This window comes from Oncorhynchus mykiss, chromosome 3, assembly GCF_013265735.2.
Source record: "Oncorhynchus mykiss isolate Arlee chromosome 3, USDA_OmykA_1.1, whole genome shotgun sequence".
Lineage (NCBI taxonomy): Eukaryota > Metazoa > Chordata > Actinopteri > Salmoniformes > Salmonidae > Oncorhynchus > Oncorhynchus mykiss.
Window position 1 is genome coordinate 43,627,091 of NC_048567.1, and position 20,500 is coordinate 43,647,590.

Consider the following 20,500-nt stretch of genomic DNA (forward strand, 5'->3'; position numbering starts at 1 on the left):
AGAGCACTACTTTCTCTTGTACACTAATGACCTGGGGAAGAGTTGCAGGGGAGAGGAGAAGAATGTGCCTATTTGAAAGCTAGAAAAAAATGAGTAGCTCACAATATATTTTATTTTTTAAGTAGCTCGCATGCTAGAAAAGGTTGGAGACCCCTGGCCTATGCTGCCAGCTGACCTCGACTGGGCCCCACTGCTGTCAGTGGAGCACCTGTGGCATCTGACTAATCTATCACACAAATGAACAGATGGGCACCACAGACAGCTCGTTAGTACCCACAATCCACAGGGGCCTCTGCACCATCACATCGTGATTGAGCTACAGTCATGAATATTCATCGACTTTCTTCTCTCTGACAATGTGTAGAATGTTAGGGCTATGGTTCTATTCAACATATTTGATTGGAGATGGTTCCAAGTTTTGATTTTCTTCCCATGCGCCTATGGCTATTTAAAAATATATTTCCTGGTCAGGTCCATTATATGATCAACAAAGACTTGCAATATGTCAAAGACAGTTGGGAAAGCAGATCTTTGAACGTAACAGCCTTGTGTAGGTCTACACATGAGTATTTGCCAATGGGAGTTATGCTGTGGTGAGGTATTACTTTTATGCTCACTTATATTCTTTATGAAAATAAGTTTTGCCGACAGCAGCTGAGCCCAGCTGCTTGGCTCCTGTGTGTTGTGTGAGTCATTGTTTGGAGTTTTTCCAGACCTCATCAGTTTCAGTTATTTTCAATCCAGATATCTGCTCACCATTACAAATCGTAAAACCGTCCAACATGGTTCAATCTGGTAAGGCCCCTACATTGTTCAACTGTGTTTGATCAGGCCCTTGATCATTGTCTTTAAAGTTCCAACGCAGCAGTATATCTATATACTGTATTAAATCATGTATGTGTTGCTTTCAGATACAATGGTGAAAAATAAACAAAAATAGCTTCTTAGCAAAGTGCAATTTCTCAAGCAAGAATTTAGCAAGGACTGTCTGGGAGTGGTCTGTGTGGAGGGGAAAACTGAAAATGAGCTGTTATTGGGAGACAGATTTGGAACTCTCTTTCTTAGTGGTATATTAACTCATGTCCTGCATTGTGTTGTTACCATGAAGGCCGTAACTCCATCCCAGCAAAACAGGCTGACATTTCAGGCAGTCTTTTCAAACAGCTCTTACACTGAAAGGGCATTATTCTAATTTTCACAATATCACAGTATTATTTGAACCTCACGGTGTGAACATACAGTGGGGCAAAAAAGTTTTTAGTCAGCCACCAATTGTGCAAGTTCTCCCACTAAAAAAGATGAGAGATGCCTGTAATTTTCATCATAGGTACACTTCAACTATGACAGACAAATTGAGAAAAAAAATCCAGAAAATCACATTGTAGCATTTTTTATGAATTTATTTGCAAATTATGGTGGAAAATAAGTATTTGGTCAATAACAAAAGTTTCTCAATACTTTGTTATATACCCTTTGTTGGCAATGACAGAGGTCAAACGTTTTCTGTAAATCTTCACAAGTATTTCACACACTGTTGCTGGTATTTTGGCCCATTCCTCCATGCAGATCTCCTCTAGAGCAGTTATGTGTTGGGGATGTTGCTGGGAAACACAGACTTTCAACACCCAAAGATTTTGAGATCTGGAGACTGGCTAGGCCACTCCAGGACCTTGAAGTGCTTCTTACGAAGCTACTCCTTCGTTGCCCGGGCGGTGTGTTTGGGATCATTGTCATGCTGAAAGACCCAGCAACGTTTCATCTTCAATGCCCTTGCTGATGGAAGGAGGTTTTCACTCAAAATCTCACGATACATGGCCCCATTCATTCTTTCCTTTACACGGATCAGTCGTCCTGGTCCCTTTGCAGAAAAACAGCCCCAAAGCATGATGTTTCCACCCCCATGCCTCACAGTAGGTATGGTGTTCTTTGGATGCAACTCAGCATTCTTTGTCCTCCAAACACGACATGTTGAGTTTTTACCAAAAAGTTATATTTTGGTTTCATCTGACCATATGACATTCTCCCAATCTTCTTCTGGATCATCCAAATGCTCTCTAGCAAACTTCAGACGGGCCTGCACATGTACTGGCTTAAGCAGGGGGACACGTCTGGCACTGCAGGATTTGAGTCCCTGGCGGCGTAGTGTGTTACTGATGGTAGGCTTTGTTACTTTGGTCCCAGCTCTCTGCAGGTCATTCACTAGGTCCCCCTGTGTGGTTCTGGGATTTTTGCTCACCATTCTTGTGATAATTTTGACCCCACGGGGTGAGATCTTGCGTGGAGCCCCAGATCGAGGGAAATTATCAGTGGTCTTGTATGTATTCCATTTCCTAATAATTGCTCCCACAGTTGATTTCTTCAAACCAAGCTGCTTACCTATTGCACATTCAGTCTTCCCAGCCTGGTGCAGGTCTACAATTTTGTTTCTGGTGTCCTTTGACAGCTCTTTGGTCTTGGCCATAGTGGAGTTTGGAGTGTGACTGTTTGAGGTTGTGGGCAGGTGTCTTTTATACTGATAACAAGTTCAAACAGGTGCCATTAATACAGGTAACGAGTTAACTCCCTCCAAACACACCGCCCGGGCAACGAAGGAGTGGCTTCGTAAGAAGCACTTCAAGGTCCTGGAGTGGCCTAGCCAGTCTCCAGATCTCAACCCCATAGAAAATGTTTGGAGGGAGTTGAAAGTCTGTGTTGCCCAGCAACAGCCCCAAAACACCACTGCTCTAGAGGAGATCTGCATGGAGGAATGGGCCAAAATACCAGCAACAGTGTGTGAAAACCTTGTGAAGACTTACAGAAAACCTCTGTCATTGCCAACAAAGGGTATATAACAAAATATTGAGATAAACATTTGTTATTGACCAAATACTTATTTTCCACCATAATTTGCAAATAAATTCATAAAAAATCCTACAATGTGATTTTCTGGATTTCTTTCCCCCATTTTGTCTGTCATAGTTGAAGTGTACCTATGATGAAAATTACAGGCCTCTCTCATCTTTTTAAGTGGGAGAACTTGCACAATTGGTGGCTGACTAAATACTTTTTTGCCCCACTGTATATATATTTATACACACTACCAGTCAAAAGTTTGGACACACCTACTATTTATTTTTTTACTATTTTCTACATTGTAGAATAATAGTGAAGACATCAAATCTATGATATAACACATAAGGAATCATGTAGTAACAAAAAAACTGTTAAACAAATGAAATATATATATATATATATTTTAGATGTTTTATAGTCTTTAAGGAGTTCCCACACATGCTGAGCACTTGTTGGCTGCTTTTTCTTCACTCTGCGGTCCAACTCATCACAAACCGTCTCAATTGGGTTGAGGTCGGGTGATTGTGGAGGCCTGGTCATCTGATGGGTCAATATCACAAAACAGTACAATTTGGACCATGCAACATTTTAAATGTTTATTTCAGAATTTGTGTTCCTTTTATGTTTTACTATAAAAAGGAAATATTAGACGTGTAGAAAAACATGTTGGCCAAGCTCCAGCACTAAGAGTTGAAAATTATGAACACATTGACAGTGAATCAGCCATACGATATGTCCACCCTGTTACGGACATGCACTTATCGGTCTTTAATTACTTTCATTAGACTATTTTAATCATATACACATTTTCATGAAGCTACTTGGGTGGCTACTTGGAAGAATCTCAAATATCTCACTTTTTGGTTACTACATGATCCCATATGTGTTATTTCATAGTTTTGGTGTCTTGACTATTATTCTACAATGTAGATAATAGTAAAAATAATGAAAAACCCTGGAATGAGTAGGTGTGTCCAAACTTTTGACTGGTACTGTGTGTGTGTATATATATATATATATATATATATATATATATATATATATATATATATAGTGGGGAGAACAAGTATTTGAGACAATGCCGATGTTGCAGGTTTTCCTACTTACAAAGCATGTAGAGGTCTGTAATTTTTATCATAAGTACACTTCAACTGTGAGAGACGGAATCTAAAACAAAAATCCAGAAAATTACATTGTATGATTTAGCATTTTATTGCATGACATAATTATTTGATCACCTACCAACCAGTAAGAATTACAGCTCTCACAGACCTGATAGTTTTTCTTTATGAAGCCCCCCTGTTCTCCACTCATTACCTGTATTAACTGCACCTGTTTGAACTCGTTACCTGTATAAAAAGACACCTGTCCACACACTCAATCAAACAGACTCCAACCTCTATACAATGGCCAAGAACAGAGAGCTGTGTAAGGACATCAGGGCTAAATTGTAGACCTGCACAAGGCTGGGATGGGCTACAGGACAATAGGCAAGCAGCGTGGTGAGAAGGCAACAACTGTTGGCGCAATTATTAGAAAATGGTTCAAGTTCAAGATGACGGTCAATCACCCTCGGTCTGGGGCTCCATGCAAGATCTCACCTCGTGGGGCATCAATGATCACGAGGAAGGTGAGGGATCAGCCCAGAACTACACAGCAGGACCTGGTCAATGACCTGAAGAGAGCTGGGACCAGTCTCAAAGAAAACCATCAGTAACACACTACGCCGTCATGGATTAAAATCCTGCAGCGCACGCAAGGTCCCCCTGCTCAAGCCAGCGCATGTCCATACAATGTGATTTTCTGCATTTTTGTTTTAGATTCCGTCTCTCACAGTTGGTGTACCTATGATAAAAATTACAGACCTCTACATGCTTTGTAAGTAGGAAAACCTGCAAAATCGGCAGTGATCAAATACTTGTTCTCCCCACTGTATACTTATTTTCCACCATAATTTGCAAATAAATTCATTAAAAATCCTACAATGTGATTTTCTGGATTTGTTTTCTCATTTTCTCTGTCATAGTTGAAGTGTACCTATGATGAAAATTATAGGCCTCTCTCATCTTTTTAAGTGGGAGAACTTGCACAATTGGTGGCTGACTAAATACTTTTTTTCCCCACTGTATATAAACACAGAAAAAAAATCTAGTTTTAGACTGCACTGGGAATTTACATGATAGCTCAGGGGGTTCATCAATGATGACCTGTCAGTCAATAGTTGGGAAGCCAATCTGCAATAAGGGTGGGACAAAGAAGTGATGGACCCCTCCATTAACAGACAGAGCCGTCCCCAGACACAGGCGACCACGGCAGGTCTCAACGTTGTGTCAGTCTGCTGCTTCCTTATTTTATTTGCTGTCCGGAGTTTTAATCTACCCCTCTGATTGCTTCTTGCCTTCCTGGGCTGCCAAGCCTGCAGAAGCCAATCAGGCAGCAGAGCTTTATGTCACTGTAGCCCAGACACAATCAACTGCGGAGATTATGGTAATGCCGTCACATCCCGGGAGCGGTGTAAGCCTCCGCTCAGAGATAAGGCCGTAGGACCTAGTCGGAGCATACAGTGGACAATTAGTTTCTAGTTCAGGATCAACTATCATTTGCCAGACACATTTCCGAGAGCTTAAATGGATTCATAATCCACCCGTGTGCCCGAGAATTCCCTCTCCTTGAACATTGGTGTGATTTTTGGAAGGTTTAAGTCACAGGCTAACGTAAGACCACAACAACTGCATGGTCAGCTGTAGTGTTTTTCAACTTTAGGTGTAATTTAGCTCCGCAGGCTGTCTTGTGCTGCAAAGATGACCCAGATTTGATACACGGATGGTCATTATTTTTATGATATAGAGATAAATAGCAGCATAGTGATGATTGCTCCTGCAGTTTATTGTGCAACGTTTCAACCCAAAGATCTTCATCAGGCTTCTATTTTCATGTCATGAGTATTTTGTTATACCCAGAAGTGGTAAGATATTGGATGTACTTACACTACATTTGAAAATGGTAATTCTTTCTGTCATTTTTACTTGCCCTTGCCTAAAACTCAACACTTATTTCTCTCTGTTTTGAAAAGCAAGTGGCCTCAGTTCATTTACAACCAACCTCTGTGTCAAGCACCCATTTAGTTTTAACTAGAATAGTGATACACAAATCCAATCAGAGTTGCATTAACCTTTCAGATGGATATTATTCAAACACTGCATAGTCTTTTGACAAAAACACCAATCTACATGTATCAAATAGTTTCCAGGAAACCATCAAATGAAAGATTTCCATCTGAATTTCTGGAGAAAACTTATCTGTAGAGGCCTCTGAAGCATCATGTCCTTGATGCCATGGAAGGCTTTGAAGGCATGCTATGACATATAAAAAAGTTAACATAAGAGGAAAACGATTTTTATAGTAATATAAAAAGCAACAGAATCCATCCCTGACGTCAATGGTTTGAGGTAATGAAAGGAGCTATTCAGTAGACCTAGACAAGGATTGAAGGGCACTATAGATGGATTCGTTGTTTAGCAACAAAACTGATGTGTGAGCAACTATGGGAAAAACAGACGGGTTAACTTAGATTTGTTGACAAAGTGTAAACTATATTTCGCCAAATTTTTTCTGACTTTTATTTATTGAAAACATAAATACATTTGCACAATGAGCACTTGTTGTCTTTCAAATACATTGTTACAGTTTTTGGTTAGCTAGCTGACGAATTGTAGACCTATTAGCATAGACATGGCATTAGTCAAAACACCTCAAAGCAAGACATGGTATCAAGAACAAGATGAATATATCTGAAACAAGCCACCTACGATTTCCCACATGGCAGCTTCTTGTCATTGTTGCCAACTATTTGGCCATCCAGAATTACAACACAGACTTCTGCCCAATTGAACTGCGCACATAGTTTTCGTGACGTTGTCAGCTAACCCATCTAAGTTGACAAAAGAGCCCACAAACGTCAAGGGCAGATACACAAATATATAATCAAGTTAATAGAATATGACAAAGACAAGAGTCTGAGAAACATTGCAGTATCTTCAAACGTCTCCATTCATGATGACTGCTGAACAGATTAAAAACGTGGACGATGAATGATCCATGACTCAAGTGAATGGTCCTGGACTCAATTGTATATTCAAAGTTATTGTGTTTTATGAATGGTGTATGTTCGTCAACATACTTAAGTGTTGTTTTCCTGATTGGAATGCACCCCGGTGAGTAACTTGTTTACGTCAATGACTGTATGTATGAATGGACAAAGCCATCAATTATGTGACACTATTCACTCCTGTGTGAAGACTCAACAGCGCATTGAAGCCAAATTAAGTTGGTTAAGATGGCGTCTCAATGAGACATAACATGCACATTTTGAGCTACTCTAGGAAATGATGTTGGAGCCTAGCTCAGTGCTGCCTCCTCTCATTGGGTAACTCAAGTTGAAGGCCGACCGTGGTACTGTAGGCTGCCTTTAGCAACTAAATTATCCATATAATATCTTCTGTGTACGATTTCTAAATAATCGCTTCAAGACATACATCTGGTGTATCATAAGCAATTATTGGTACCATCATTGTCTTCTAAAAATATATATTTACACAAAAGATTGACCACGAAGTTTGCCATTTTTCTATTCACTAATGGGGGATCATATTTTCTGCTAACAATGCCTGCAGTACTGCGGTCGGTACTGCAGGTAACTTCTGTGGCTTCAGTGAGAGTGGGAAGTCTTTCTCCACTGGTTTATACCTATAGAGGTTTGTGAGATTATACTCTAGCCCTATTGATTTACTTCACTCATTGCTTTGTCATGGATCCCCCCAGTACTGCTGCTCATTCCGTTTCCGGAGGTCTAGGTCACTGGCTTTCTAGGCTTCACTGAATGAGATTCATTAATATTAACTCCGGACTGTCTTGTCTGATTACACACACCTGGTTCCCATTTCCCCTGATTAGTATCTTATATACAGTTGAAGTCAGAGGTTTACATACACCTTAGTCAAGTGCACCAATCTCTCCTGTAGCAAAGGACCTCCACACCATGATGCTGCCACCCCCGTGCTTCACGGTTGCGATGGTGTTCTTTGGCTTGCAAGCCTCCCCCTTTTCCCCCCAAATGTAACGATGGTCATTATGGCCAAACAGTTCTATTTTTGTTTCATCAGACCAGGGGACATTTCTCCAAAAAGTATGATCTTTGTCCCCATGTGCAGTTGCAAACTGTAGTCTGGCTTTTTTATGGCCATTTTGGAGCAGTGGCTTCTTCCTTGCTGAGCGGACTTTCAGGTTATGTCGATATAGGACTCGTTTGACTGTGGATATAGATACTTTTGTACCTGTTTCCTCCAGCATCTTCACAAGGTCCTTTGCTGTTGTTCTGGGATTGATGTGCACTTTTCGCACCAAAGTACGTTCATCTCTAGGAGACAGAATGCGTCTCCTCCTGAGCAGTATGACGGCTGCGTGGTCCCAAGGTGTTTATAGTTGAGGTCTACAATTGTTTTTCTGAGTTCTTGGCTGATTTCTTTTGATTTTCCTATGATGTGAAGCAAAGAGGCACTGATTTTGAAGGTAGGCCTTGAAATACATCCACAGGTACACCTCCAATTGACTCAAATTATGTCAAATATCCTATCAGAAGCTTCTAAAGCCATGACATCATTTTCTGGAATTTTCCAAGCTGTTTAAAGGCACAGTCAACTTAGTGTATGTAAACTTCTGACCCACTGGAATTATTAATGATCTGAATAACTGTAACATCCTATGTTTCTCAGAGTCGTGGCTGAACAAGGACATGGAAAATATAAATCAAGCTGTTTTTTCTCTACATCGACATGACAGGACAGCAGCTTCAGCTGGTGCGCAATCTCTAATAAGTCTGGAGGTTCTGCTCAGCCGATTTCGAATACCTCATGATAAGCTGTAGACCATTTGGGCTGTGATCGTAATTTGATAACCGTGTAACTGACAGTTATTGTTGAAGACAATCATGAAAATAAAAGAACTCAAAACCGTTTAAATAGGCCTACATTAATTTTGGTATACAGTACCAATCAAAAGTTTGGACACATCTACTCATTAAATAATTTCTCTTTATTTTTACAACTTTCTACATTGTAGAATAATAGTGAATACATAAAAACTATTAAATAACATTTGGAATCATGTAGTAAACAAAAAAAGTGTTGCTGCCAATGTTTACTGACACCGGACATATTCAACCTATGTTAAGCTTTCAAAAATAAATCAGGTATTCTGAACTCTGGCACACTAAGACGTGAGTCTTTTGTTACGAAATGTAGTTAGCTAGCTTGATAAACAATGAATCCCAATGCATGACGTAACGTTAGTTAGCGAGCCAGCCAGCTAACGTTAGCTAGCTAGCTAACAGTACACTAAGTTGAAAATAAAAATACTTTGTCAAAATTAGAGTGGAGTAGCTAGCTAGCTAGCTAAACAATGGACCATTATCACAACTCATGACACTACTACCCTGCATGAATCTGCAGGTAGCTAACTAACCAGTTTCTATGGCTATAACTAGGCAAGTAAATATGTCTGAGATATGAAGAATAAGATCATACAGATAATGTTAGCTAACGATAGCTAGCGACCAAACCAGCTAAAATTAGCTAGCTAACAGTACACTTGAAATGAAACCACTTTCTGTCAATATTAGAAACGTGTAATATCTGAAAATGTAGCTAGCTAGAGCATCTTACCAGTATACATCATGGTTGGACGCGTCTCCTGTCTGATGCCATGTATGGTTGCCCTTACTAGTTTGAAGATGTAATCCAGACTGGTGTTTTCTCCATCTCCTTAGCTATCATACTCAAATTCCACTGATTTCAAAACTCGGTCCTCCAGAAAGTGGAGAGCATACACATAACGTTAGCTAGCTAACAGTACACTTTAACATGACATTCGGTACATGCAGTTTTACTACGCAATGCATTTTAAAAAAGCCACATGACACGATTACCTAGACATACTGACCAGCTCCAATAGACAGACGCGTGCTATATGGCAGACCAATACAAACTCATCTCTCGGCATGTCCAGCCCACTCATTATCTCAGCCAATCATGGCTAGCGGGAAGGTAGCTTCCTTTTTCTCTGGCTAAACCAACTAGGCTCGTAATTTAACCATTTTATTCATATTTACAGATGGCAAACAAGTTTGATATGAACCTTTTCATGTGTGAGTTCCAAATATCTCTAACTGTCGTCCCAGCGTGAGTTTTTCTATGCACGTGATGTTAGAACGTTCTCTCCATTCCATAATGTGATTGTTACGCAACAGTACATTTAATCGGCGCTGCCCTCAAACAAAGGCACACAGCCTGTTTTTTATTTTCTAAGAACAGTATGAATTGAGGTGTGTTCTGCCTCCTCATTCATTCATGTAAAATGTGTCATTTTTACTTTTGCGGACCAATTGTTTTTGTTGACATTTCTGACCCGGACAAATGAAGCTACCCTGGCCTTATGACTCCCAAGTGGTGCTGCGGTCTAAGGCACAGCATCTCAGTGCTAGAGGCATCACTACCAACACCCTGGTTCAAATCCAGGCTGCGTTTCTATCAAAGTAAGTGACTTATTACGTTAATAGTTTCTGCATGTGAACTGTCTGTCCAATTTTTAAAAAAATACCTTGTTCAGAAATCATCTCACTTGTTAGTTGGCGGTGAACTATCTGGACATTGAGGACAGCATCGATCAGATGGAAAAATATCTTATACCACTTTGTTGTTTTCCGAGTGCATTCCACAAAGCTGTTTATCATGTCCGACTTATCCACTGCCCACATTCTGAGGTTATAGTCAAGCACACCGTCTAGTTTTTCTCTCTCTATGGCCGACATGGTTGCTGTATGGACAGTGGAGAGGACATGGACATTTCGCTTGTCATGCCACTTTACTGCCGGTTCTTGACTATTCTCCTTGAACTCCCCCTCCCCTCTCTGCATCTGAATTCCAGCATCCCCTTCCTGTTTGACCTGACTGTGCCACAGGCCTCTGTGCTGTTGGAGAGCAGATGCTGGAAGAGTGTGGGACTGCTGTAAAAATTGTCCACATACAAAGTGTGTCCCTTGCTGAGACGAGGAGCCAGCATGGTCATCACCACGGACAAGGCCACCCCAAGCCCCTCATACGCATCAATGCTATTGTGTTAGCACGCTAACCGCTAAATTGTCCTCAGCCTTTTCACTCCTGTTTTAGCATCCCCATTAATCACTGTGTTGCTAATTAAGCAGGGCCTTTCAGTATGCTATTGTAGTATGCTAATACTCTAACACAGCCAAGTTATGCTAACTTATTAGCGCATATTAGCATCGGGGTCAGGGTAGCTCAAAATGCTTTTGTCAGGCTGGTAAGAATATTTCTTATTTTGTATAACGGGTCATTTAGGACGGCAGCAGCATTGTTGACGAAATGCAGGCATCGCAGCAGAACTAGGAAGCGGTCTTGGGAAAAGAGGGTTGCAAAGAAGGTAGTTGCAAACAGGATATGTGTTCTAGTATTCTCTTACGGAGTTCTTCTTTACTATCCCCATGAGAAGGACTGTCACCAGAAAGGTATACATTTCACAAATTGTGGTCCCCCCCACTCCTGGCTCTCTCTCCTGTAGCTCCAAGGCATAGCGATTGGTCTCTACTATGTCTCCCACCAGCTCCTCTGTCAGAAACAACTTGAAGCACTCTGCCTCAGATGGAAATGGCAAGGGGTGTTGCACTCCAGACTGGGACTCAAAGCAAACAGCAAGGCCAGGAAGGGTGAAATGGCTGGCAGCCTTCCAGCCACCACAGAAGTCCTGTGCTTCATCCACTGTCGGTCTGCCTCAATCACCACCAGCATCTTCAAAGGGACCTGGGACTTTGTCATTGAACAAGGGGTCATCAGATTCAGGGTTCTCAATGGCTGGGGGACAGCTCCTCACTGTCAGTGTCAGAATCTGATTGCTGACGTTCATACCTCGACTCATTGTCAGAATTGTTTAAATCTCCAGAATTTCTACATTTGTGAGTTGTCTCCTCCTGAAAGATGTTGCTAATGCTACAGCTTAGCTCACTCGCTAAATACATAAACAACCACACTGAATGGCTCAGAGTGGGAGGGAGAGGTTACGTGATTGTGACTTGTATCAATAAATCACTATCAGAAATGTTTTGTGGCAATTATTTATTTATTTATTTACTGTTTTATTCACGTTTTCAAGTACCGATGATAAATCATGCATTCCGATTCTTGCATAGATTGTAATGGGCACATATTATGTGTGTAAAATACTTTTTTGAAGGTTGTACTGATTATGATGATCTAAGCTAATTCCAGCTATATGTGGAGCCATGTTTGTTGACATACAATGTATTCTGGGTTTCACGTAATTGTCTGTCGGACCAAAGATGTTCTAACAAAATGAGGTGAGTAAGGGTTCACTCATTTTTTGAGAACTTCAGGAAATGGAGTGGGATGTGAACGATGGTAGACGACACACCCCTTCAACATGCATACTATAAACAGACCAAACTCATCTTGCCTTCTCTTATTATCTTTGGTTTCTGTGAGAGAAAAAAAGCATGGCGGCGTGCTGAAACTACCCATCTTCGGATTACTTTCGATTTCTAGAAAGTGTTTTACTCAATTATTTCAATCAATGGTGAGCTCACCCATGATGTTATTAATTATAAATAGTAATTGCTATTAGCTAATTCATATTGTAGTTTATGTCAGCCAAGAGTTATAAAAATATGACCGTTTGTGTTGTGTCAATCTTTCCTCAGTTAGCGCTAGAACAAATGTACCCTACATTTTTCCAGTTTGGATGATTGTGTTATGCTATAGATACTTCAGTGAATATCTGAACATTGCATCCAAAAATAAACTGCTCACATTCTGGACATACCTTTGTAAGGGCTGTGTTTGTGTAAATAGTTTCTGAAGAAACCGTGGCCAGCTCAAATGTTGATTGTTGCGTCATTCGAAACTGGTCGTTCTAAATAAGCTTTCTAACTACACAGGTGTGATTGTATGCTACAGGGACCACTGTAGAGTGATCACACCTGTGTGATGGTATGTGTGAAAAGCTTAAGGTACATGAAAGTTCAAACGTTCGAGAAGGAATTTCTGGCAAAAAAACGCATTTAGATAAAAAACATATTTTTTACGTTCAAACAGCTCTCTTGTGTAGTCGTGACCTGCCACATACGCCTAGTTTCCTGAATCGGGTCACATTTATAAGTAATAACCTGAATAATAATAATGAAATGCCATGATAATAACAAAGCGTAATGGTTTGTTTCAAATAGATTTTATTAAGAAACAGATCCATGTAAGCAAGAGTTCAAACAGAATTGTGAACTTTTTTACCTCCCCCAATGGTTGTTGGTGACTGTGTTCCTTGGCCGGGACAATTACCGTAACCTCAAATTCTAAGACCGTCACAGCCTTATAGACCATACTATTTATCAAGAGAGTTTTCAGCTATATTTTTCGTAGCGGTCTATGTACCACCCAAACCTATGTCGGCACTAAGACTGCACTCAACGAGCTGTATAGGGCCATAAGCAAACAAGAAAATGCTCATCCACAGGCCGCGCTCCTATTTGAATGCCACCTATGCAACTAGAGGCAAAAAAAAGTCTAGATCACCTTTATTACACACACAGAGATTCATACAAAGCTCTCACTCGCCCTCGATTTGGCAAATCTCAAATCAAATCAAATCAAATTTTATTTGTCACATACACATGGTTAGCAGATGTTAATGCGAGTGTAGCGAAATGCTTGTGCTTCTAGTTCCGACAATGCATTAATAACAAGTAATCTAACTAACAATTCCAAAACTACTGTCTTGTACACAGTGTAAGGGGATAAAGAATATGTACATAAGGATATATGAATGAGTGATGGTACAGAGCAGCATAGGCAAGATACAGTAGATGGTATCGAGTACAGTATGTACAAATGAGATGAGTATGTAAACAAAGTGGCATAGTATAAAGTGGCTAGTGATACATGTATTACATAAGGATAACGTCGATGATATAGAGTACAGTATTACGTATGCATATGAGATGAATAATGTAGGGTAAGTAACATTTATATAAGGTAGCATTGTTTAAAGTGGCTAGTGATATATTTACATCATTTCCCATCAATTCCCATTATTAAAGTGGCTGGAGTTGAGTCAGTGTCAGTGTGTTGGCAGCAGCCACTCAGTGTTAGTGGTGGCTGTTTAACAGTCTGATGGCCTTGAGATAGAAGCTGTTTTTCAGTCTCTCGGTCCCAGCTTTGATGCACCTGTACTGACCTCGCCTTCTGGATGATAGCGGGGTGAACAGGCAGTGGCTCGGGTGGTTGATGTCCTTGATGATCTTTATGGCCTTCCTGTGACATCGGGTGGTGTAGGTGGCAGGTAGTTTGCCCCCGGTGATGCGTTGTGCAGACCTCACTACCCTCTGGAGAGCCTTACGGTTGAGGGCGGTGCAGTTGCCATACCAGGCGGTGATACAGCCCGACAGGATGCTCTCGATTGTGCATCTGTAGAAGTTTGTGAGTGCTTTTGGTGACAAGACAAATTTCTTCAGCCTCCTGAGGTTGAAGAGGCGCTGCTGCGCCTTCTTCACGATGCTGTCTGTGTGAGTGGACCAATTCAGTTTGTCTGTGATGTGTATGCCGAGGAACTTAAAACTTGCTACCCTCTCCACTACTGTTCCATCGATTTGGATAGGGGGGTGTTCCCTCTGCTGTTTCCTGAAGTCCACAATCATCTCCTTAGTTTTGTTGACGTTGAGTGTGAGGTTATTTTCCTGACACCACACTCCGAGGGCCCTCACCTCCTCCCTGTAGGCCGTCTCGTCGTTGTAGGTACTCAAGCCTACCACTGTTGTGTCGTCCGCAAACTTGATGATTGAGTTGGAGGCGTGCGTGGCCACGCAGTCGTGGGTGAACAGGGAGTACAGGAGAGGGCTCAGAACGCACCCTTGTGGGGCCCCAGTGTTGAGGATCAGCGGGGAGGAGATGTTGTTGCCTACCCTCACCACCTGGGGGCGGCCCGTCAGGAAGTCCAGTACCCAGTTGCACAGGGCGGGGTCGAGACCCAGGGTCTCGAGCTTGATGACGAGCTTGGAGGGTACTATGGTGTTGAATGCCGAGCTGTAGTCGATGAACAGCATTCTCACATAGGTATTCCTCTTGTCCAGATGGGTTAGGGCAGTGTGCAGTGTGGTTGAGATTGCATCGTCTGTGGACCTATTTGGGCGGTAAGCAAATTGGAGTGGGTCTAGGGTGTCAGGTAGGGTGGAGGTGATATGGTCCTTGACTAGTCTCTCAAAGCACTTCATGATGACGGATGTGAGTCGTTTAGCTCAGTTACCTTAGCTTTCTTGGGAACAGGAACAATGGTGGCCCTCTTGAAGCATGTGGGAACAGCAGACTGGTATAGGGATTGATTGAATATGTCCGTAAACACACCGGCCAGCTGGTCTGCGCATGCTCTGAGGGCGCGGCTGGGGATGCCGTCTGGGCCTGCAGCCTTGCGAGGGTTAACACGTTTAAATGTCTTACTCACCTCGGCTGCAGTGAAGGAGAGACCGCATGTTTTCGTTGCAGGCCGTGTCAGTGGCACTGTATTGTCCTCAAAGCGGGCAAAAAAGTTATTTAGTCTGCCTGGGAGCAAGACATCCTGGTCTGTGACTGGGCTGGATTTCTTCCTGTAGTCCGTGATTGACTGTAGACCCTGCCACATGCCTCTTGTGTCTGAGCCGTTGAATTGAGATTCTACTTTGTCTCTGTACTGGCGCTTAGCTTGTTTGATAGCCTTGCGGAGGGAATAGCTGCACTGTTTGTATTCGGTCATGTTACCAGACACCTTGCCCTGATTAAAAGCAGTGGTTTGCGCTTTCAGTTTCACACGAATGCTGCCATCAATCCACGGTTTCTGGTTAGGGAATGTTTTAATTGTTGCTATGGGAACGACATATTCAACGCACGTTCTAATGAACTCGCACACCGAATCAGCGTATTCGTCAATGTTGTTGTCTGACGCAATACGAAACATCTCCCAGTCCACGTGATGGAAGCAGTCTTAGAGTGTGGAGTCAGCTTGGTCGGACCAGCGTTGGACAGACCTCAGCGTGGGAGCCTCTTGTTTTAGTTTCTGTCTGTAGGCAGGGATCAACAAAATGGAGTCGTGGTCAGCTTTTCCGAAAGGGGGGCGGGGCAGGGCCTTATATGCGTCGCGGAAGTTAGAGTAACAATGATCCAAGGTCTTTCCTCCCCTGGTTGCGCAATCGATATGCTGATAAAATTTGGGGAGTCTTGTTTTCAGATTAGCCTTGTTAAAATCCCCAGCTACAATGAATGCAGCCTCCGGATAAATCGTTTCCAGTTTGCAGAGAGTTAAATAAAGTTTGTTCAGAGCCATCGATGTGTCTGCTTGGGGGGGGATATATACGGCTGTGATTATAATCGAAGAGAATTCTCTTGGTAGATAATGCGGTCTACATTTGATTGTGAGGAATTCTAAATCAGGTGAACAGAAGGATTTGAGTTCCTGTATGTTTCTTTCATCACACCATGTCACATTGGCCATGAGGCATACGCCCCCGCCCCTCTTCTTACCAGAAAGATGTTTGTTTCTGTCAGCGCGATGTGTGGAGAAACCCGTTGGCTGCACCGCTTCGGATAGAGTCTCTCCAGTGAGCCATGTTTCAGTGAAGCAAAGGACGTTACAGTCTCTGATGTCCCTCTGGAATGCTACCCTTGCTCGGATTTCATCAACCTTGTTGTCAAGAGACTGGACATTGGCAAGAAGAATGCTAGGGAGTGGTGCACGGTGTGCCCGTCTCCGGAGTCTGACCAGAAGACCGCCTCGTTTCCCTCTCTTTCGGAGTCATTTTTTTGGGTCGCTGCATAGGATCCACTCCGTCCGCGTCGCGAAAAACATATTCTTGGTCGTACTGATGGTGAGTTGACGCTGATCTTATATTCAGTAGTTCTTCTCGACTGAATGTAATGAAACCTAAGATGACCTGGGGTACTAATGTAAGAAATAACACGTAAAAAAACAAAAAACTGCATAGTTTCCTAGGAACGCGAAGCGAGGCGGCCATCTCTGTCGGCGCCGGAAGTCAAGTCAAATCTGATCATAACTCTATCCTCCTGCTTACAAGCAAAATACATGCATACATACATACATACATACTAGTGACACGCTCAATACGGAAGTGGTCCGTTGAAGCGGATGCTAAATTACAGGACTGTCCCGCTAGCATAGACTGGAATATGTTCCGGGATTCATCCGAGGGCATTGAGGCGTTTACCACATCCGTCACCGGCTTTATAAAAAAGTGCATCGACAAAGACATCGTCCCCACAATGACCGAACATATATATCTCAAACAGAAGCCATGGTTTGCAGGCAACATCTGCACTGAGCTAAAAGGCTAGAGCTGCTGCTGTCAAAGAGCGGGACACTAATCCAGAAATGTATAAGGAACTATCAAACATGACCCAGTAAATGTCTGGGGCTGAGATCCCTGCCATCCAGGATCTTTATACGAGGCAGTCTCAGAGGAAGGCCCTAAAAATTGTCAAAGACCCCAGCCACCCAAGACAGACTGTTCTCTCTGCTACCGAATGGCAAGCGGTACCGGAAGGCCAAGTCTGGAACCAAAATGCTCCTGAAAGGAATCTACCTTCAAGTCATAAGACTGCTGAACAGTTAATCAAACGGCTACTCTGACTTTTTGCATCAACCCTCTTTTTTTGCACTGACAATCTTGCACTGGGTCTATGCATACTCACTGGACTCTACCCACACACTCACACATATTAAACTGACACTTCAACACACACATACATATGCACACACACACACGTGTCCGTCTGTTTACCTGTTTCGCATCCTTATGCACGCGCACAAGGATGCTCTCCCTCTCTTGCTAAAGAAATATTAATAGACTCTGCCTCTCGCTTGTATGCACTGCTGCTAAGCACACATCGGCTGGAAGGGGTTGAGATCCATGCCCAGGCAGAGATGACAGAGGGAAGGAGAGGAGAGAGAAAATGTGCAGGGCTGCATTAGCCCCCAGCATTTAAAGCTCCTGCAGAAAGAGTGCCCCTCTTTGAAGTGGATATACATTATTTATTTCTGTTTTTGCAACCACGTCGGCTGTGTACTAATTCAGATGGGGCTTGAAACTACACTGTCTAGTATGGAAAGAAACATATTATTCTTATAGATTAAATTAACTTTACATGAAGGACTGCTGTATATGATAGTAAAATCAGTGTTTGTGGGTACAGTATCCTCACCAATGATTTCAGATCATATTGATCTACAATCATTGGTCATATCTGCTGAAAATGGACCCTCAATTCACATGTACCTTTTTCCGTGAGTGAAAACATACAGTGCATGTCTCTATGAAATATTGAGTACTTCTCAGTCTTTTTCTCTAAAGCTCTTACCCACAAAATCACATTAAGATCGTATGTGGCTGTCAAGATCTAAAACCAAACAAAATCTAGAGCAAACAGCTGTAGCTTGTTATGGAACTTTAGAAGGTTTTAACCTAGTGTATAACTTCAACTTACATATTCTCAACATTCTTTCATTTATTTATTTGACACATTTATCTACACACACATAATTCTAGAGTTCTTCTAAGAAACAGAAAGTAATACTCTCTCAGTAGACTAGTGACTTTCCACAATTTGCCCTTGTCTTGCCTTGAAACCAAGTCACTCAGAGGGCCATTGAGCAATGAGCAAGGATCAATTGGTTTGAGCTCCTAAAAATTCATACTGGCACTATTTGAGTTTGAGCTCTACTACAGTACGGGAAAAACGAGGCGAAATGCAATTAAAAGTGTGGAAGACAGAACATGGTTTGGCGCAAGCCATGAAATTGCAGGGAAACATCAAAGCCCAAGTCAGAGCAAGAGCAGCATTCTAATAGAGTACAAAGCCAAAGGCCAAATAATGAGCTAAATGTTTAATGAGTGGTGAGACATTGCCAACTACAGTGGATGTATGTTATACCCACTCCTGTATGATTACTATCATCAAGTAGTGATTGATTTTGTATTATTGAAACCAAACTGACTTTGGGGAGTGAAGAATTAAAGACAAGTCTATGTCAAATTACTGTCTATCAAAAAGGGCAAAACAGTAGGAGCCAGTTACCTACATATCCTACTTGGGTCCCACTTTAAATTATGTTCTGCATTTAAGTCTTGGGGCGGCAGGGTAGCCTAGTGGTTAGAGCTGACAAGGTACAAATCTGGCGCTCTGCCCCTGAACAGGCAGTTAAAACCTCTTGGAACTACCGCTCCCAGATCCGGGAGAATTGTCATCAAATGACACGAATTAGCATAACGCAACGGACAAAAAATATTACTAGAAAATATTCATATTCCTGAAATATATTGAAAAACAGCTTAGCTTTTTGTTAATCACCCTGTCATCTCAGATTTCGAAATTATGCTTTACAGTCAAAGCAAGACAAGCATTTGTGTAAGTTTATCGATAGCCTAGCATAGCATTATGCCTAGCTAGCAGCAGGCAACTTGGTCACGAAAATCAGAAAAGCAGTCAAATTAAATCTTTTACCTTTGATGAGCTTCAGATGTTTTCACTCACGAGACTCCCAGTTAGATAGCAAATGTTCCTTTTTTCCATAAAGATTATTTTTGTAGCCGAAATAGCTCCGTTTGTTCTTCACGTTTGACTGAGAAAATCGACCGGAAATTGCAGTCACGACAACGCTGAAAAATATTCCAAATTAGATCCCTAATATCAACAGAAACATGGCAAACGTTTTTTATAATCAATCCTCAAGGTGTTTTTCAAATATCTATTCGATAATATATCAACCGGATCAGTTGGCTTCTTAGTAGGAGCGAGAGAAACAATGGCCGCATTTGTCTATTACGCACACATCACTCTGAGAGCCACCAGCTGACCACTGACGCAATGTTGTCGCTCACGCTCATTTTTCAAAATAAAAGCCTGAAACTGTCTTGTGACACTAGACACATTAGGGAAGCCATAGATAAAGGAATCTGGTTGATATCCCTTTCACTGCTCAATAGGGACGCATAGGAACACAGAGGTTTCTAAATAAGAGTCCCTTCCTGATTGGATTTTTCTCAGGCTTTCGCCTGCAATATCAGTTCTGTTATACTCACAGACAACATTTTTACAGTTTTGGAAACTTTAGAGTGTTGTCTATCCTAAGCTGTCAATTATATGCATATTCTATTATCTGGTCCTGAATAATTGCCCGTTTACTTTGGGAACGTTATTTTGCCAAAAATGAAAATAGTGTCCCCTAGTTTCAAGAGGGTAACCCACTGTTCCTAGGCCGTCATTGAAAATAAGAATTTGTTCTTAACTGACTTGCCTAGTTAAATTAAATCTAAAATAAAGCCTTCATAATGCCTTAATAGGAACTACATGAATGTGTCTCTAAGCATCTATAATTTTATTTTACCTTTATTTAACTAGGCAAGTCAGTTAAGAACAAATTCTTATTTTCATGCTATATAAAGGGGTCAGAAATGTGTCATAGGTGTGTGACATAACCACCATTGTAAAATGTGGCATAACACACTGTCAAATATGATATAAACATGTCCTTTATAAAGGATGATATGTTG